Here is a 21,648-nt window from a genome sequence, read left to right as displayed (position 1 = left end):
GTGACCTGCCAAATCTGACCACACAGATGTGCAGGAATTGTTCACCAAGGCACCTGCAAGTTTTCAGCATCAATACTTATAAGTTTGACATACCACAGAAGGAAAAAAATCTTTCCAGATACACACGTAATGCTTTCATTTTCAGTACTGGGAGTTGAGCCCAGTGTCTTACACAGACTAGACAAGTGTTCTACCACAGACATGACATCTCTAGTTCTTGGTCTAAAGCTGTTGCACAGGCTGGCTTTGAGCAGGTGCTCCCTTGCCCTTCACACCCAAAGGCTGTAACCATAAGCATGTGATACCATGCCTGACTCAGACACTCAAAACTTTTAATACCAGCTCTCAAAAGGAATTTCTGTCTTCTGGTTCTGCACCTTCCCCCACCTCCTTTGGGTGTGTTTTGTTTTATTATTATTATTATTATTATTATTATTATTATTATTATTATTATTATTATTATTATTATTTAAATTTTGGGGTAGTCAAATAAATACAAATAAAATACTAGACAATTTGAGAACCCACACCCTATGGAATCATTCTTTTGGCAATAAGAGGGATTTAAAGTTTGGGCTCATATTTCTCCTGCCTATCTTTCAATTGGCTTAGAAAGTTAATTTCAAGCTCCCATTATACTGAAGGTAAATGTCTCACTCCTCTCTCCTCCCTCTCTCTCTCCTTCTCCCTCTCTCTCATCTGCAGAGCTGAAAACAGGCCTATGGCAACTGGGTCTCCAGTAGGAAACTTGTGCTGGAAAATGCCTATACAGGATCAGGCTGAGATGGGCCTGACTGAGGTCTGACTCACTGTCCGAGAAGAATGCAGTATGAGCCACACCCTCCTCTCAAAGCATTCTAAATCTTGCAGGATCAACTCAACTATTCACCTTCACACTTTCACAGGCTTATCTGTTGATGAGATTATCTACTTTGTTGAAACCTTGGTGCTTTCTTTTTGTTGTTGTTGTTTGACCCAACAAAGAGGAATGGTTAGGAGAGATATTAAAATATATATGCTGTCTTTTTTTTCAGATGTAAGAATATATTCTCTTACCCTGGCATGATAGCACTGGTATATAATCCTAACTCTGTGAGGAAAAGGCAAGGACAGCAGATTCAAGGCCAGCCTGGAGGGGGAGGGAAGAGATCAGGTGCTCATTGGACAGATACCCTAGCCAGTTCTAGGTTGAGGGAGAGACCCTGTCTCAAAAAAGGTGGAGAAGAATTGAAGATGATATTTGACACTGACCCTCAACCTTCACATGTGTACATGTACGAATCACACAAATATGTATGCAAAACAAGCATATACATTTTCTAAAAGTAGAGAGAAAGAATGAAAGAGAAGCAGGGCCTGGTGGCACACAACTTTTGTCCCAGCACTCAGGGAGGCAGAGGCGGGCGGATCTTTTTGTGAGTTCAAGGTCAGCTGGCTTACAAAACAGGTACCAGGCCAACCAGGGTTGTTACACAGTAAAACCTTGTCTTGGAAAACAGCAACAACAAAAACAACAAAACAAAACAATAAAATAAAAAAGAAAGGAAAAAAATTGTATATTCTAAAACTCGGTAGGGGCAATCAGTATAAGGGGTCCTGGGGTCTTATGCAGATTTGCTTTCAAACCTTTTTTTTTTTTAAATTTTAAATTAACCTATTGATTTTTAATGGTCTGCAGCCATTCAGCATATATATATATATATATATATATATATATATATATATATATATATACATATATATGTATATATATGCATATATATATATTTATTTATTTATTAGCTCAGTAATTTAATTCAAAGCTCAGGAAACAGATGGCTTGTGTCAAGTTACGAAGCAGTCACAGCTTAGTGCCATCCATATCACCATCCAAACACATATTCAGGTGCTACGTGAGAGGTGCCTTTCAGTCATGCCTTCATGCTTAAGGGAACTATAAGGCCTGAACTTTGGGCATAATGTTTTATTCAAGGGGAAATATAGTGCTTAGACATTTCAAAGATGTTTTCAGAGAAAAATTTAAAAATATTTTAAACTGGCTGGCCGTGTTGGCGCACTCGTTAAATCCCAGCACTCAGGGGGCAGAAGCAAGCTGATCTCTGAGTTTGAGGCCAGCCTGCTCTAGAGAGTGAGTTCCAGGACAGCCAGGGCCACACAGAGAAATACTGTCTTGAAAAAAAAAATTTGTTTTAAACTGGTATTATTTTTATTAAACTATGACACTATATGTTTTAGTGAGCACAAAGCTTCAGCTAACATGAACATTCTTTTATGTTTTAAGAAGCTCATCTGAGCTGGTGAGATGGCTCCTTGGGTAAAGGCTAGTGCCAAGCTTGGTGACTTGAGTTTGAAATCCAGTTCTCACAGTGCATGAGCATTAACACCATCAAGTTAAGTTGTCCTCTGACACCACAGAAGCACCCCAGCTCTCACTCTACCCTCACCAACAGGCAGATGTAAAAAAGAAGCTAATATGCATTTTGTTGTTGTTTGTTTTGGGGTTTTGGAGATGGGGTTTCTCTCTGTAGCCTTGGCACTCCTGGAACTTGCTCTGTGTCTACAGAGCTGGCCTTGGACTCATAGAGATCCACTTGCCTCTTTTTCCCTAGTCCTGGGATTAAAGGTGTGCACCACCATTGCCCTGCTGGAAGCTAATATTCTACTCTGAGGGGCTTATCTTATTTGCAAGGGCATTTTGCAGGGAAGCAAATTTACTGGACAGCTATACTTAGGGATTTTCCATGTGCAGGCCATGTGATTGCTGGCAGGGACATTCTCTTTACCCACATAATGACACATTCTCCAGGACTCCTCTTGGAATCTCCTATGGAGAGTTTCTCAACACTGAATTAAATAGATGCTCCAGCAAAGTTGGTGACATCAAAGGATGCTGAATACTCAGTCCCAACATCTGTGCCTGAACTTTGCTATTGACTTCTTTTCTGCCGTTTCCTGTTTCAAGACAGAGGAATATTCCATAAAGGGACTACTGAACTTAGACTAGCAACACATACAAGAAACTGCAATACCAAACCAGACTGAGCATTTACTGTAGGTAAGAGACTCTGCTAAGCGGTGTTATCTTATGTAATCAATACAGCAGACACTAGAGGCCTAGTCCTGTTAGGCCTTCTATTTTACATAAGGAAATTGTGGCTCAGACAAACAGATCTGGTGAGGGGCAGAGATCATTTTAGGGGTCTGACTCTGGGGTTCTGTGCTTAGCCTCGTCATGCTGGACCAGGCAGTATAAAATATTTTATAAAAATAGTAATGTTTCTTTAGGCCCTTGTGCATCCTATGCAAATTTAGAATAAGATATTTACTTGCTTTTTTATTCTTTGTACTTCATTTTCCCTCCCCCTTTCTTTTCTCTTCTTCCTTCTTCTTCCTCCTCCTTCTTTTAGAAATAAAGGTCTCACTTTATAACCTCATCCACTCTGGAACTCACTATGTTGTTCAGGTTGACCTTGAACTTGTAGGAATCCTCCTGGCTCAGTCTCTTAAGTGTTGAGATTATAAGCATATGTTACCATGCCCAGCCTCAGGACACATTACAAGCTATGTACCAGGAACTATTGTGGATACACCAGTGGAGACGAACAAGAAAGACCCAGTTCATTTCCGTCCTCTGCCCTCTATTTTCTTCCACAGAGGACAGCTTCAGAACCTGGCTGTTGCCATCCTTTTGGAGGACTCGCATCTCCCGTGGTTCAGCCTTCAAATCCAGTTTGTCTGTAATTCTGAGCGACGATCCTGAGCTCTGCTGACAGATTTTAGCCTTATAGTTGCCCGGAAAATATTTAGATGTAAATATGGCCTTAGTCTTGGGTTTCAGTAATGTGAAGAGGATTCTTAACAGTGAGAGCTTGCCTTGCAGCCAGCCATTTGCCCCACCTAACCTACTAGGTTTCATTGTTTACTCTTAGTTAAAAAAAGTCCATATGTTCTGACCTCATGACACTTAAACGCTGCTCATGCAGCTAAAACAAGAGAACTAGTTATTTGATATCATGATGGCAAATCAGCTGGTACACACTGGAACAGCTTCGTTCCCGCTGGTGCATTAGGACTGCAGAGAGAGCCATAGATTATTAATTAGGAATGCACAGGAGAGAATTTGTCCTTATTTGTTAATTTCCAATACAAATCTAATCCCAAGAAGCTGCAGTTGCTGTGTATTTATTTTTCACTGTTAGTGTCTTTCGTTATGTCATCACTTAAGAACTGTCCAAAGACATTTAAAAAATTACCACATAGATTGCCTGATATGCCTTTCCTCCCATCTGCCTGCAGAGGTATCTGAGGAGAGAAAAGGCACCAGCCTTACTCAGGCCCTGAGGGTAAGGAGTCTCCTCACATGCAGTAATGCCAGGCAACCTGGGTGCTTTCAGAGCAGGCTTTGGCAGGTCACCAGAGACAGGGTATTTTGTAATCTAGGCTTTGCCCCAGAGGATTCTGAGCCAAGAAGATACAAGTAAGAAGCAAGGTTCAGAGTACAAGAAAGAAGAAGGAGGAAGCAATTTCACTTGACTTTCATTCCTCATTCTTGCTTCTTTTCATTCATGTATTCATTTAATTATCTAACCATTTATATATATATATATATTTTTTTTTTTTTCTTGCCTTGTACTTTGATTTTTCTCATCAGAATTCACCAACTTACTTAATTATTCTGTCTTTGGTGTTTCTGAGTGTACTGCCATACAAATTTATTCCTAAGAGATGTGTTGGCTACTTGGTGGGAGAAGAATATGTAGTAATAAGTTTCTAAAATGAGAAACAGTTACTAAGCACTTGACCTATATCAAGTGCTGGGCTAAGATCTGTATGAAACTTCTTAGATGACACGGGATCCTAGTGTTTGGTCACTATGAGCGAGTTTAATTGCAGCTAAGAAAACCTAACATGGAAAGCTTTATAACTCCCCAGAGGTCACAGAGTAAGTCAGTCCCAAAGCTAAGGGAGAAGTCCTGTAGCCAATCAAGTCACTCTCTTAAGTGATCCTGTGTTCCTCCAAATGCAGACAGCCCTTGCCTCGGTGTTTGGGAAGCTGTTGGTAGGATCTGCTTCTCCACTTTCGGAAAATGCCTGCTGTGCTGCTCTGTTTCCTTAAAGCACCCAAAGGATGCTGGATCAGAAGGCATAACTGAGCATACTATCCCCACCCGATCTGGCCGTCACATCCTCGCCATTTGCCACAAGAACTTGAAAACTTACACTTCCTGGAAAACTCTGTGCTCGCATGGCTTATCGTTAACTGTTGTGGTTTAAATCTGAACTGTGTCCCGTAGGCCCATGGCTCAAATTCTTGTCCCCCGGAGAGTGGTGCAGTCTTGGGATGGGGTGGTATGGAGCCTATTCCAAAAGGTGAGGCCTATCTGGTGGAAGTAGGCCTAAAGTAGGCCTCTGCTTCCTGATCCACCGTGGTAGAAACAGGCTCCAACGTGAGCTCTAACAGAGTGAGGGGGGCTGTTGCAGATTTCCATCCTCACCACACTGAACTGAACACTCAGAAACCCTGAGCCAGAATAAATCCTGCCACCAGGACTTACTTTTTCTCATGTGTTTTGCCAAAATGACTAGAGAAGTAACTAAAACTGTAACGTTGTTCCTAATTGCCAAAACTTGGATGCACCTAAAATGTGTTTAAGCAGGTGAGTGGATAAACTGTGTCAATCTAGAGGAAGGAATGCTATTCATCAATGAAAGAAATGAGCCATCAAGACATCAGTAGGCACATCAGTAGGATATTTAAAGGTATGATGCCAAGTGAAAAAAGCCAACTGGAAAGTTCATAATGTAAGACAAAAAGGCAAAAACTTTAGACAGAAAAAATATCAGTCATTCCATGGGTTGAGGGGAGAGAGGAGTAAACAGGCAGAGAATTTAGGATATGGAGAAGGATGGAAGAACAGCTTATGTTACAGTAATGTCACATCCATGTCACTGTAGCCTTGTGAAAACCTGTAGACTATCCCACACCAACAGCGAACCCAAATGTAAGCTAAAGAAATTTCTTGCCAGGGGAAGTTGACACACCCTTTTAAGCCCAGCACTTGTGAGGCAGAGGTAAGCAGGTCTGCAAAGAGAGTCCCAGGACAGCCAGGGTTACACAGAAAAAAACATGTCTCAAAAAAACCAAAACCCAAACAACAACAACAACAACAAATAAAAAAGAAAAAAGAGAAAAGAAAAAAGAAAAGAAAAAAATCTAAACAATAATGTATCATGTCTGTCTTAGTTAAGGTTTCTGTTACTGTGAAGAGACATCATGACCACAGCAACTTTTATAAAGAACACCATTTAATTGGGGCTGGCTTATAGTTCAGAGGTTTAGTCCATTGTCATCACGGTGGGAAGCATGATAGTGTGCAGGCAGACATAATGCTGGAGAAGGAGTTGGGATTTCTAAGAACTTAATTGTAGGTAACAACAACAACAACAAAAGAACTGTGAGTTACTGAGTCTGGGTTTAAGCATCTGAGACCTCAAAGCCCCCACAGTGACAAACTTCCTCCAACAAAGCCACACCTCCTAATAGTGCCATCCTATGAGGCAAGCATTCAAACATGTGAGTCTATGGGGAACATTCCTATTCAAACCACAAAGCCATACAGAAAATATCTGAAATTTCATGTGATACATAGTTTCTAACGCTTTAGAACTTCTGAACTAAAATAATTTGTAAATTCTTGTGTGTACAATACATATTGACTATGTATTGAAAATGAACTTAAATGAAAAATGGTTACAATTACACTGAGTTACAGTAATTGTATATTTTGCTATAACCAGTTTGAAATAATGTTTAAATTTTGTGACACAAACACACTCAGATATCATGATGTTACCATTTTAAACAAGTGTTATACCAAAGCAAAGTATACATATTAAGAGAAGCTGTAGGGGATATATATATATGACCTCTCTATACTTCCCATTCAAGCCTTCTGTCTACCTAAAACTATTACACACACACACACACACACACACACACACACACACACACACACACACTGGGATGAAGACAAAGATCTCACACATGCTAAGCACATACAGTCTTCATTAAATTTTTTTAAAAGAAAATATTGGTAAGCATGAGGGGTGTTGAAGAGGTAGGACCAGCAAAATTTTTTCCTCTCCTTTCTACCTTTTCCATATTTCTACCGCTTATTCAAAACAAATCAGTTTTTAAAAGTAAGTGTCTCTATTACATATCCACAGTACACTAAAAATATTAAAGCCATGTGGCTGGGGGTGTGGTTCGGTGGTAGAAAACATGATTAGCATGTGTAAGGTCCTGAGTTCAATATCCAGAACCCAAACAAAACAAAGCAAACCACTACAAAAGAAAGAACTCCCAACTTGGGGCATGACCCTGAGGCTGTGCTCTCATGTGGGACCCATTTTTAATGGTGAACTACTGACGTCCTGTGTCCCTGCTACATTAGGAACGCCTTGCAAAGGAATGACCCACTTGGTTAGGGAGTGATGAGTGTTCTCAAACAGGTCAGGGTCCTTCCCCATCTTCATGCTGTCTCCCCCTACCCTTCACAGCACCACATATTTCCCTTTGTTCTTCACCTTGGACTGCTGGCTCTGGGTGTTTAGTTTGCATTGAGAGGTCACCAAATTGAGACTGTGTTTGAGAAGAGGGGCATAAATGAAGGGCACATCATCTCCCGGAGCAAGAGGGAGAGGAAAGAACAAAGAGAGAGAGGAAAAGAGGAAGGAGGGAGGGAAGGAGGAAAGGAGGGAAGGAAAGTAAAAAAGGGAGAGAGGGAGAGAAAGAGAGAAGGATAAAGGGAGGGAGGCAGAGAGAGAGAGAGAATGAAAACAATTGTGATGGCTCAGGAGAGAGGCTGGTACAGCTTCCGGTGAAAAGCCAGATCTTGGCATCTGGGTCTTGAAAAGGAAAGTAGCCATCAGATTTTCTAGCAAAGGACAGAGCTGGAATATTGCCTGATTCTTCTCAACCTTGGAAGGTGCACTACACAAAGAGACTAGTTCATATCTGCCACCATTTTCTGCATCCCATCTACCAGTTCTGGTAGACACATTAATCATTCAGGGTGTCCATCTGTGTTCCTGTCATATAGGCTGCTCCCTATGGTCAGAAAAGCAGCTGACAGGCAAATGCCAGGCACTTGGCTGTTGGGGTCTTGAGTGGTGACTGGAAAGGGGAGTTACTTCTCTTTGCCTACATGTTAATGTTCCCTGAATCCAATTTTCTCTCACAGAATGCAACACTCCTGCTCAGGAAAAATGATCAATTCCTTTTGGTTTATTGTTGAACTAATATAGCAGAGGTTTTAAATATCACTGGGCAATGTTGGCATAGACACAGACAAAGACAGACAGACACACACACACACCACACATACATACATAGACAAATACATACAGACACAGGCACAGGCACAGACAGACAGAGACAAAAAACAGAAACATACACACATTTGATTCAACTGATACTTATTTGAACAATTTGGCTTTGACCTATGCAGTTAAATGGATGTTTGGTTTTAAACACAAAACTGCAATCAGCCTGGCCAGACTTTCTCCCGTTGGTACTGGGGAACCTCTCAACTTCACAGCAAGCTGCCACCAAACCTTCAAAGGCACATACCCAAACCATAGCAGAGTACAAACATGATCTTTGATATACAAGGAAGTTAACTAATCTGTGGAGTGTTATTATCAACATGAAATTCTGTTTAGGATATATGGAGCTTCCTGGAAAGTTCCCCACAAAATTGAATTTTTGGTTCAATGTGAAGTTCTCAAAGAACCAGCAGTGCTGGGATCTTTCCAGATGATGTAAATTTTAGCAGGTGCTGGAAGCGGCTGGTTTCAGCATCCCTTCAGTGTGAGTCTGTAAAGGATGCTACAGTTTGTCTTTCAAAGTGCACCTCAAGTTTTTGTCTAGTCTCTAAAAGTGAATATCAGCAATTTCAGAGAGTGAATACTATACACTGACTCCCTGCAGTCTCCTTCAGATTCAAGACACATCTTAGGGTCGGCAGAGGACATGCAGTCTGTGTGCAGCTGTGTGTACGATGCACGTGTTTGATATGTACACATGTCATGTGGAGGCTAAAGGGAGGTCTTGTATGTTCTGCTCTATTGTGATCTTCCTTACTCTTTTGACGCAGGGTCTCTCGTGGAATCTGGAGCCAGGCTAGCAAGTCCCAGTGTCTTCACCACGCTGGATGCTTTATCTAACTTCTTTGTTTTTAACAATGTTTTGGGCACTTTTACTTCCATTTCACAGAGGAAGTGTTTTGAGTGGTCAGGATAACTGGACTTGCCTGTGGGAAGCTGCTCTGCTTCTGAAAAACAAAACTTCAAAAATCTTTGAATCAGTGTATAAATTAATAAGCACTGTGTTAGAGAGTTAAACTGTGTACTCAAGGCCGTAGAGAACGTCTTACAAAGTATAGGAGTTAGCCTCAACAAAGTCTTTGGATAAAGGAGAGGATTCAAAGATTAATTTTTTTTTTAAAAAAAATTGAATAAATATACTTTTTTTGTGTTTTTTCTTGGGACAGGGATTCTCTGCGTAGTTCTGGCTGGCATGAAACGTACCACATAGATGAGGCTTACTTTGATCACATAGAAATCCACATGTCTATGCCTCCCAGGTGCTGGAATTAAAGGTGTGTGCTATAGTATCTGACTAGACATTCTTACTAACTATAGATAGGTGCTGGCAAGATGGTTTGGGGGTGGGTGTCAAGGGGCTGCTGACCGAGCCTAACACCGTGTTTGATCCCTGGAAACCTACGTGGGTGTATGGAGAGAACCAACTCCTACAAGTTGTTCTCTGAAGTACATATGCATTATTGCTTGATCACGTGTGTGCGCGCGCGCTCACACACACACACACACACACACACACACACACACACACAGCACACATAAATGTAATTAGAAACTGGTAGGAATTCAGAAAAAAAAAAGGTGACTGAAATTTGTGCAGATGTTTTTAGTGTCAACACATGGCTGCTTCCGTTTTTCTAGTCAGATCAAAGGGGTTTCTAATATGGTTAACAACATGTTTCCAGTTAAAACAACATCAATTTATATGATAGTGTGATAAGAGTGTATTAGGGGGCTGGAGAGATGGCTCAGCAGTTAGCTCTTGCAGAGGACCTGAGTTTTTCCCAGTACTCCTATGGTAGCTTAGGACCATCTGGAGCTCTGGTTCCAGGGAAATCGGGTGCCCTCTTCAAGCCTCTATGGGCCCCTGTACACCTGTAGTGCATACACACAGCACTCAGGCAGTGAAACAAATGAATTTCAAAAGGATATCTGATTAACCGGGTGTGGTGGTACATACCTTTAATCTTGATACTCAGCCTGTGGGGGCAGGAAGACCAGGTGTTCAAGCCCAGATTCAGCTGCACAGTGAGTCTGAAACTACCGAGGGCTACACAGTACCTTATCCTAAACAACAAAGCAAAACAACAACAACAAGGACAACAAAGGAAGAAGAAAAGAAAAGAAAAAAGAAAGCTAGGACACTGGCTAGGACACTTGGGGAACTCTAGTATTGTTTTCCTCATGCACAACCATCATATGGCATAATACGGTACAACTCCTGGATATTAACCCAAGAAGCAAAACTCAGCACAATCAGTTTGCAAGAATTACCACGACAAATGATAAGAGACATGGATGCTTCCTTACACTCAGAAGTCACCCTTAGGTAGTATGTGATGACATCCACCCATGACAAAGGGAATCTTCCTGTTTGAATTCTGTACCGCCAGGTATTTTCCTCAATAGCCATGTTCTCATATTCAATATTTGAACACATCCAGTTCACTCACTGAAAGTGAGGACATGTCCTTTGAGAGAGAAAAGATGCGTGGAAAGGTTGCTCATTTAGCAACGTCTGCACAAACCTTTGGCTAGATTAATTTTATTGGTTGAGATTGATAGGAGCATCCTTTGGAAGGTGAAGGGACTCTCATGTGAGCCTTTAGAGGGCAATGAGCTCCAGGAGAAGTGCCATTGCATATGGCACCACTTGGAACCAAAGGGCTGCAGCTCCTTTATGATCCATGGACCTGTATCAATCTTTCTGCCCCAGCATCTCTGTATCTCCTTCCTACCTACCTCCTATACTCACATATGCACTGTCATCGTGGGAGAGATGGAGGTTTATTCTGCGTAAACAATTTGTCCATTGGCCGCTCTCTGAGTCTGCCAACCAGGTTGCCAATTCTGATGTCGACACCTGTCCATTTGGAACAGGAATGAAAACAGCCACTCATTTTCTAGAAACCATCAAACACCCTGTCTGTGAACAACAGCTCTCCCTTAACTGCAATATGGGCAAGACAAGAATGGGTCACACAGACAGATAATTGCCGATCAGAGCCTCCAAGACTCTCAATGTCCTCAAAATTGAAACTTTCAGATCCCTTCAGTACAGTGCAGTTTGGGAAGAGTCACCATTTTAGGACGGACACAGTGCTAAAGCAGTCATCTTTGTTATGGGATTGAATTTCATTATCAGGACTTGCTAATGAGAGGATAAAGGTAATAGGTATTTTCAGGTGGCTTTCAAGATGACATTCTCCGTGTGTAGATAGCACAAAAATTATGTCCGATCACGTTACAATTGGATTCTGGAAAAATATGCATACTTTCTCATACTATCAAGTCTCTCTCTCTCTCTCTCTCTCTCTCTCTTTCTCTCTCTCTCTCTCTCTCTGTGTATGTGTGTGTGTGTGTGTGTGTGTATGTCTTTGAGCTTTGGGTACTGGAGGCCTCTTTGACACTTTACCTTTTTCTCTGTCCTTTGTATTATGAAACACTGTCCCAGTCTTTGTGAGGAAACATCCCCACGAATCTTACCTCCTGGCAAATATTTCAGTCACTGCTACCAATGACTTGCAGATGACATGTCACTACCGAAGTGAACTTTCAGGGCAGCCTGTGCCTGCCTTTGGGAGCTCCTGCCTGGCAGAGGCTGGGGACTAATGTGGGTTTAATGTTGTTATGAGCCAGGCAGCTGAGCTGGGTAACAATACGAGTCTGTTGGACATGTCTTCTGGGTTGTCACGTTCAATTTGCACATGACCTCCTGGCCAAAAAATGGGAAAGAAGTGGTAGAATGTGGGACTGAAAGCTCATATTATTGCTTTGACAGCTTCACTCATCTAGAAGTAATGCAAAATGCAATTTATATTTATACACTCTGACCTCCTGCACAGAGAGGGAAAGTATCTAATGATGGGCCGAGGTAGTGGAGGAAGAAACAGATCTCAATACAGCTGGAATTTGTCTACGTTTCTGCTCCTCAACCATTCAATTACAGTCAAAAGACAAATGAAGCAGGGACAGTGTGCTGCTGAGGTAGTGACACAATTATTTTATAGTGACTGGCTTCTGGCTTTGAGTCTTGGCAAAGGAGGCCACAACACGCCTTATTTCACTGGAGACAGATAATCTGCTTGCTCCCAGTGGACAAAGGCCCTCTGCTTGTAGGTACGTCATTCTGCCCATCACAGAGGAGAAAAGACACCAGCCAGTCAGTGACACTCTGGGTATGCACTTGGAAGTTCTTGAGAGAGGCTGACACGTTAATCCTATTAACCAAGATAAATCAAGTCAGGCCTGGTGGTAACTGGGGCATTATTCACTTTTGAGTGGAAACAGGCAGAAGGCAGAAAGTATCATTTTCTTTTGTGCGACAGGAAATTTACTGGCTTTTACATGTGTCTCCACATAGCTTCATTTTGAACGGGATCCAACAGCTAACCGGGAAAATGAAGGTATCATTGTCTGGATCCTCAGATCTGACCTGAGTATTCTGACTAGTGTTTTTAAATGAGCAGTTCTTTCTGTAAAAGTTAGCTTCCTAGGGCAGGAGAGGAGAAATTCAGGCTCTTCCTGAGGATGGAAAAAGACAGAACTGGTCAGCTTCACAGAGCTGGTGGTGCTGGCAGAAAAATATCAAACTCCCACTTTTGGTCTGCATCAAGAGCCTTGCTAGAGAGCCACAGATCAAACTTGAGATGTAAACAGAGAGGCGGGAGGACTATCGCCGACAAGGCAGTACAGAGCTGTGAAGTGTCCTTTCCTTTGGCTATTTTACTTTTTTTTCTTCTTCTTTAGGGGATTAAAAAGCCACTCCTGCTTAAGTTTTCCCAGATAGCAACTTTTCTCTACTGTATCTCCCCATTACATCTAACCAGTGGCTTCTTATGTAGAACTCTCAAATGTCTTTTCTTCAAGCTGGACACAATAGGCTCTCTGTGTAGGAATATTGTATGAACCCGACTCTCGAACAGAATCGTTTCAGTTTCTCTGCCTTATCGGGCTAGGGCACAAAGTTTCCCATCTTCTAGAAGGAAATCATCTGCGGGGTTGAGCTGCTCTATTTCTCAGCTTTCCTGGATTTTGACAGTATTGATTTCAAGTCCTTAGTAGCTTCCCAGTGCTAGCAGAAGGTAGTGTGTGAAGTGAGAGAGGCACAGGGGACTCAGATGTGCACATGGGGACAGTGTTTATGTCCTTGGGGACACCCAAGCGAGATGTTTCTAAGTCTATCTTACGTGCACTGTATGTAAGAGATATGCTTATGTATACTGTATATAAGGCATAAGGGCTAACCAGAAAGCCCTGGGGGCGGGGGGGGGGGAATGGGCTGTTGGCAAAGACAGTCTCACACCTCTCCCCTCTCCCTTTGGGAACAGAGAAAAGGAGTTGTAGGGTTGAAGTGAAGACCTACAAAGGGAGGAGAGCCACATGGCATGGTGACACAGTCTTCTGGCATGGCCAGCAAGCATATCCTTTATCCCAAAGACAAGATAGTAATGTAGTTTCAGGAGCCCTTGTTTGACTCCCCTTTCCCAGTCAGCTGCCCTCACTGACCTGAATTCCTCATTCTCCTCTACCCTCCCCCAGGTGATATTGCAACCACGGACTCCCTAGACTCACCAAGTGTTGAAGACACGGGGGCACAATTTCTGGGAGACTCAGGCACCACCAACACCCTTACTTAGAATATTCTATAGTGACTTCTGGAGGGGTTGGCCAGGTAAGAAACTGTGTAGTTTCCTAAATACATCCAATTAGTTTTGGTCAACAGTGAGGCCGGGAAGACAGCTTCAGGATCACACCAAGTGTCTTGTGGAACACACCCCCAACTGGGGATACGAGCTCAGTGGTTGGGAACCCACCTTACCTTTTTGCACGTGCAGTGAGGGCAGAAAACCATGCACAGTGCTTCTTATTTTGATCCGAGAGAATTATAGGATAGTGGAAACAGAGGAAGCAACTTGATAGCTAATCCAGGGGAAAGCTCCTAGGACATTGACCTAGGAGGAACCATAAAATCTTTTTTCCGTCCCTCCCTGCCCCCACTCTGTGCTTCTCTTCCTCAAGCCCACTTTGCCCAAATAGTAAAGTGGAGATAAGGCCTTTTATTTGAGGACTGCTTCTCAACAGAGTGTAGTATGTAGCCTTACAGGTCCAGAACTTTCTCATAGCCCAGGTCCTTGGTGAGGCTGGGCATAGACCAAGCCTGAGGCTCCGCCCCGGGGTGTCTAGGGATGCTAGCCCCCTACCTGAGGCCTCCTAGAGTGTTAGGGGCTATGGAACAGCTAGTTCTCTGTAGCTGGCCCTGCAGGAGTTAAAGCCCCAGACAGACAAAAGCGAGGCCGCGGCGGCTCCTTTTCTCGGCTGTCAGCTGCAAATAGAACCGCTGCCCTCTGGACTTTAACTCCCGACAGAAAGGGCATTTTATTACAGGCTATGACAAGTCGCAGGGAGAACCGCGGAGAACTCAATAAGAAGGAGCGGCGAGCGGAATCAAAAAACGCTCGGAATGTTTGGAAGACGGAGCGAAGATGGCTCCAAATGATAGGTGTGAGCAAGACTCAGGGTCGCGGCTGCGGGCTGGGCGGGGTGGGAGCCGCGCGGGCGATCTTGCCCGCTGCGGAGGGGCAGGACGCATCCCCAGGCTTCGATGGCCCAGACACCGATGCCCAGAGCCCACGGCCTCCTCCAGCACCCTCCCAGTAGCCGCGGCCGCTGCTGATTGTCCCGGGAAAAGCTGGCCTAGACCCTCCCCAAATTCGCAACTTTGTTGTGTTTTTCATTGGCAGGTGGGAGAGTCTGCCCTCCCGGTCTGTTTTCTCCCTGGGGCTCTGAGAGGACCAGGCTGCTACGTCTAGCCTTTTCCAAACTTCTACTAGACTTTATTCGAGTTATTCTCAACTCCACCCCTCCTCCCACGTCCCCGGTCCTCCGAGCTTCCCTCTTCTCGCGAAGTTAGCCAGGGAGCGGGGAAAAAAAGACTCTAGAGCAGAGACAAACTTTCTGCTAGTATTTTTTCCCCGCCCCCTCCCACCCCCCGGCTTGCCACACAGTAAGGTGGCCGCAGTCTCAGCCGACTAGAATCTTTTTTGGCGGAACTGATAATTTCGCTAGGCGGAGGAAAGTGTCCTTCTCTCTGCTACCGTCCCCTCCCCAACCCCGCCCCAACAGTTCCTTAAACGCCTTTCATCACCCATCTCCAGTGAAAAAAAGCAGTGCTGCTCAGAAACTGGGATTGGGAAGGGACTACGGAGGGGGCTACAACTCGGATACAAAGTGAATAAACTGTAATTAAGAAAACAATAAATAAATTTAAAAAAGAGAAGCTGTCCAGATCTAGAGAACCTGCTCTGCCCTAAAGCGCACTGTAGAGCAGGGCACCCCCACCAGAACGTAAGCACCCCGGCTGGATGGAGAGCTTGGAGGGGTCAGGTTGGCTTGAGGAATGGCAGCTCAGTTGGAGAAGGCTGGGGAAGGCTCAAGGGACTTTTGACGAAGCCCGGGAATACAACAAGTGAACTATGTTTATCCCAGCTTCGGCCCCAGAGCCCCTGCTAAGAAAGGCCGGGCTGGTAATTGCCAAAGCTAGTCACCCACCCTCCAGCCCCCCAAGCTCAGCCCTAGGAAGACTTTTGACAGTTGTACTGGAGGCACAGTACAAATGGCTGAAAAAACAAAACAAAACAAAACAAAACTGCAGTTCTCTCTTCCTCTTCCCTTTCAAAAATTCATGCAAGTGAAATTGTGAACAGTCTTGTCCAATTCCATAACTGAGGCAAAGAGTAGAAACATTGCAAATTCATAGCTTATGGCACGAACTTTCCTGCTTCCTGTGTCCTGCTTGGTAGAAAACAAACAAAACATAGCTAGAAGCTTTTGGGTTCTTGTTTCATTGGAGAGATTGTACAAAGTCCGAGGTTTTAAAAGGTTGTGGCTTCAAACAGAGCAGCTCTTGGAGACATTTAGCTTCCTCTCCAGGCAGCAACTCAGCGCTTCCAACCTTGTTTCTCAGCTCCGCTCCAAATTTTATGTTCTTTTCTTTCCCCTTCAGAATTATTATTATTATCATTATTTTGTCAAAGTGTATCTGATTGGGGTAAATACTAATTCTTCTCTCTGGAACCCTGTTACATTCTGGGAGCGCTTGCCTGAGATGATAAGCAGACCCCAACTTCCAGTGTCTGAAAAAAGTAGGAGAAAGCTCATGTCGTTAGAGCTGAGTCTGAAATGTGCCCCTGGTTCCCCCGTTGTGAGCTGAATAACAGTTGCAAAAATGGACATTAAGCTTAAATAGCCACAAAACTAAGAGTGTGGGAGAAAACACCCCACAAAACAGAGAATTTTTACTAACAACGAAGTTGTAAGATGAATGTGATGGGAGCTATTTCTCCTTCTGTCATGGTGTACCACTAGCACTAACTGGACCATGAACAGAAAACTGTATTTCCCTTCTCTTGTATTATTTTGTTAGAAATCTTTTCAGAATTAAACAAATGCAGAATATTTGTTCTCCAAAAGGCTATCTGCTCACCCCTGGGGTGAGCACTGTGAAATGACACCATTCTTTTCATTAAATAAGTAGCATATGAAATCATTTTTTAAAAGAACCTGTTAAAAAGTTCCTTCAATATTTTGGTTTTGAAATGGTTTGGAGAAGACAGTTGTAAACGAAATTACTTCTTTGGCATGCTCTGCATAAATGTGTGTCTTCAAATATCTGAAAGTATAGTAGGGCACAGAGAAGAATGTGAGCCAGGTTGAGCGTTGTGCTCCCAGACCCTGTGTGCATCTGGGAAAAGTAAATGTAAAACTCAATCTTCAAGTCTGTCCATTTCCTTCCTCCCCCACCCATCTCTCCTTCAGTCTGGAATCTTGTTTTAATTTATATTTCAGAATATAACTTCAGGATGCTTTAAAGTTCCCTGGGCTTTCATTTTCTCATCTGTGTCTAGCACTATGTCTTTCTCTGTTTTTGGGAAGGACAAATTACTGTAATAAAGAGACATGCATCTTTAATTTTTCCTAGACCCTTGTAGAAAAAAAGAAGAAGAATGGGGAGGAGGAGTTTAAGGCAAAGACAGTGGAAGCTGTCCACAGCATGGCTCTGAAAAGCAGCACCACTGAAGAAAGGTCACTTAGACAGAGCCAAAGTAAGAACCAGCATGGCAAACAGCTACTCTTGCTTAGGTGGTCTTACTGAGGGAAGAAGATGAGCTGAGAGATAGCCTCTGGGGATTGTATGATGGAAGCAGGAAGTAGGGTGAATTTCTAAGGAGGAATCAATGAAAACGGAGAAAATCCCAGGATTCCCCTCTACATCCTAACCTTTGCAAAAATTTCAAGCATCTTGCTGAGGTCATGAAAAACGGACAGCAAGGGAACATCAGTCGCTCTAGGAAAGCTGAAGGCTGTTTCACTCCCTTTGGTAAAAGAGTTGGGGGAGGGCATTTGTTTTTGCCGTTTTCCTCCCTTCTGAGACTTGGCATAACAAACTCAAGTAGCTGCCCTCACCCTTGTCTATCTTCCTTAGCAAACTTGACATCGTGGAAGAAACATGACATGCGGGTTATTAAAGAGCTGCTGGCTGACTTTTAACCTTGGGTGCATTGCTTAGACCCCATTACCTGTGCATTTACCCAGGAATGCATTACAAGAATTACAGGGTATGTAAGCCACAAAGAGGAGAGGAGAAAGCAGAGGTAAGAGGTTGTAAAAATATGAGGGAATGGTATATCTTACCATTTCGACACTCAAATGGATGAGTAATACATGTCTGAAAACTAACTGCTCCTTTAAGAAGGGGGTCACTCTCTATGTCCAAGGAGAAAGAGGTGAATTCAAAGAAAGTTCAGCATCTTCACTCTAGCTTTCAGTGTCTTCAGAGAGAGAGAGAGAGAGAGAGTTTCTTAGGATTTTAAAACTGTTTATTTTAACAAATTCTTAGCTTTAACAACAAAAGCCATATCAGGGGCTCTTCCTACCTCCCTTCTTTAAGATGCAACTTCTACTCTAATTCAGTTACAAGCACTTTTCCAAGGGTGAGAAACTTCGTGTGTTATGGTGCATGGTCCATAGACATTTTCTAAGTCAGAAGTAGAGATTTCAGAGAGTATTTAATTCGCACAACTGATAAAACGATTTAAAAAAAAACATCGGAAATCATTCAGGCATTGAGGCAAAAGTAACTGTGTGTGTGTGTGTGTGTGTGTGTGTGTGTGTGTGTGTAGTGTACACCTAATTAAGCCACCATTATCCTGTGGATTTTTGTTTCCAGGCAGCTGTTGATGGAGCGAATAGGAAAGGATTAATCAACTATCTAGGATGTTCTTTCAAAATTAACAAGAAAGCGGTGTACAATAAGCTAATAATAAGAATGACTAATAAGAACTATTACCATTACTGCTTAGCCCTTTGGGTACAAATTTGTCTATCTTGTTGCCAAGGCAAAGGTAATAATTGAATCTATCCTAAATCTGAGTGATGGAGTAGTCAGAAATGACTCTATCTGACAGAAGAGCCAGGAGGCAAGTGATGGATACTATTGTCTGGACGTGACCCTACATTAACACTACCTATCAGCATCTGGATCCTGTCACTGGTCCCCATCCCAGAGCCAAGAGGGCTGCCTGGCACAGTGCAAGCACCTCCACGGTTTCCATGCCGCGCTCTACCCTTTGCCAACCGCATAGGTGAGGAAACTAAGCTAAACCCTGCTCCCTGTGTCTCCATCTGCCTTATTGCCCCTCTCCACACCCATTGTTTGACAGGCGCTGGCAGTTTACCCCTTATCTTGCCTGTTTATGAGGGATTTCTAAAACTAATAACAAAGGAAGAAGTGGTATTAATATTAATTAACACCATAAAATGAAACAGTTTTGGGATTTCACCCAGTGAATCCCCTCAGTCTCTAATTGGAGGAAGGGGAGGGGGAGGAGAAGGGGAGGGAAAGAAAAAAAATGTGTGTGTGTATGTGTGTGTGTGTGTGTGTGTGAGAGAGAGAGAGAGAGAGAGAGAGAGAGAGAGAGATACAGATGACCTACTGGGTGACAGGCACAGGTTGGAAGGGTGACATTTTATTGTAAGCCTCCCAATGAAAGGAAGAAAAGGAAGGGACCAGTCAATTTAATGCAGGGACCAAGGGTGCAAGAGTGTTGCTAAGAGACAGAGATGCTGCTAAAGTTCTAGCACAAGCCCTATTCTGACCTTATGCAAATAGAGGCGGCCAACTCTTTGTGGAACGGCTGAAAATTCCACCCCCTGTGTCACCAATACCTGGCATCGAGCCTTTCATTCAAATGTTCTCTAAAAACACACACAGAGGATGTGACAAAGTGGGACACATCCAGGGGCTTTAACACACGCAAAACTCACCAAGAATATGGGGGAAGAGTAATAACCCTGATAATTTTAAATGGGAGGGGGGTGGTCAATGGCAGATCTTCCTGGGGAACATGTCACCCGTCTCTACCTTCTGTCACTGTCATCTTCCTTTAGCTGTAAAGCAACCTGAAGAGTCAGAAATTGCCCTCTCCTCGAAGAAATAGCAGCCTATTAAGATACTGCAGTAGTGCCCAGAGTATTGTCATTAATTCACACCCCGAGGAGTGTGAGAAGGGATGGTGTGAGGGCGGGTGGAGGGGATGAGAAAGCTTGGCGCAGAGCAGAGCACTCACAGCACTTTATCCTGTCCCCCAAACCAAAAAGAAAGAAAGGAAAATAGAAGAACTTTTCACTCCTTCCCTTCGACCTGTCCACTCTGGAGGAGAAGATTGTATTTTAGAAGAAAGAAACTCAGGGGAATAAGTCTCTTAGGGAGTCGCATATTCTTAGAGTTCACATGGGAAGGCTGACAGGGCAGCCTGTGTCACTGACAAGCCAGCCGGTGACTCTGGGTACCGGCTGTAGGAAAAGGTCGTTGTCATTATGGGGGGGGCGGGAGGAGTAGGTAGGTGCCTTTGAGGATTTACCTCCTCCCCCCTTTGTTCAGCGCCCTCAAGCTGAGGGGCATGCTCTGCCACCTGGCCCTGAGTGCCAGCAGGTGAGCTATGAATTGGAGCAGGATGCTGTTAACAGGCCTGACCTGGGGTTGCAGGCTCTGGATCTCCCCTCCCACACACACCTTCTGCAGCATTTTCTGGTGCGGCCTCACTCCCACCGGTCCCCACTCCTTTTCACCTTGAGTCAGCCCCAGGATTTGACGGAGGTAGGGCTTTCCTCCGCGGCAGCACGCCTGCCCTAGCGCAGCCCCAGGGACTGCCAGCAGCTAGAAGCCGACCCAACCTGGAAAGCTCCTGGCTTGTTCCTCACTCCTTTCCCACGGAACAGAAGAACAGAATCATTTTCTCAAAGTGAGGGCAAAGCCCGGCACACACAACTTGGAAAACTCAATTTAGTCAGCCTGCTTTTTTTTTTTTTTTTTACATGTCACTTCCTCCCTCTCTTGATTTCAATATTGATAACAGGCCCACTGCTTCGCATCTTTAGGATAATAGTTGCAAATGAGTAGCCTCCTCCCCTCCCCCCTCGACTTGGGAACATTTCAAGCTTTCAGCGGCAACTAACTTCTCAGGGTAACTTCTCCCTGAGACCCCCCTCCCCTTTTAATGGTGGGACTTTTCATGATGTGCACAATACTATTAAAATTTCATATTAGCACTGTGTACGGTGAACTTTGTAATAGGAAATTCAATAGCTGCTGTAAATATTAATGGAATATGAAATGAAGCCACAGCCTCTACCAGCCCTGACAGTAAAACGGAGTGAGCGTGTGGCGGCCCCGGGGGCGAGAGAGGCCTTTCCTCTTGTCGCTCTCGCTTTATTACATTAGCTCCGGCCTCCCCACGCCGGCGTGGGCTCTGAAGCCGAGGCGCTGGGTCACCCATGACAAATGTCCCCGTGTCTCACCAACAGGCCCCGCCTGGCCCTGCCACTCCATCTGCTCAACAGGCCCCGGGAGAGTGTTTGCGGGTGTCAGTTTCGGGGGCACAGCGCTCTGGAGAGAGCCAGGTTTCCAAAAAGGTTGCGGTGGTTTCGGAGCCTCTCAGGCCGTCCACTCCCTGGACCCGGGGGGAGGGGAGGACTCCGAGCAGCGCGTGTTAACGAACCCCAAGTGGCTTTCTAGGGTGCAAAGAGCTACTCGAAAAGCCAGACCGCCCACTCTTCATCTAGACCCGCGGCCCTCCTAGCTCTCCCCCCAAGCCCCAGCCCAACCGCAGCCCTGACCTGCAGGGCGGGGCTCAGAACCCGCCTTAGGCTCTTTTTCATATATATATATATATATATATATATATATATATATATATATATATA

General features: G+C 44.0%; 1 long non-coding RNA gene across 3 annotated transcripts in view; it reads left to right on the top strand.

Moving 5' to 3' along the window:
• Positions 1-21,648, top strand: part of LOC129688532 (uncharacterized) — a 61,266-nt gene that overhangs the window by 31,826 nt on the left and 7,792 nt on the right. For 2 of the 3 annotated variants that reach the window (XR_008721960.1, XR_008721959.1), the window contains exon 2: positions 13,927-14,059. The exons of the other annotated variant lie outside the window; for it this stretch is intronic. This is a non-coding gene — a long non-coding RNA (uncharacterized LOC129688532). The remainder of the gene's footprint in view (positions 1-13,926; positions 14,060-21,648) is intronic. 3 annotated transcript variants of the gene reach the window in all.

The sequence above is a fragment of the Psammomys obesus genome, unplaced genomic scaffold (genome assembly GCF_907164565.1).
Source record: "Psammomys obesus unplaced genomic scaffold, mPsaObe1.curated_primary_1811, whole genome shotgun sequence".
In the NCBI taxonomy this organism is placed as follows: domain Eukaryota; kingdom Metazoa; phylum Chordata; class Mammalia; order Rodentia; family Muridae; genus Psammomys; species Psammomys obesus.
Note: the sequence above shows the minus strand (reverse complement) of the source record. Positions and strands in the feature narration are given on the sequence as shown.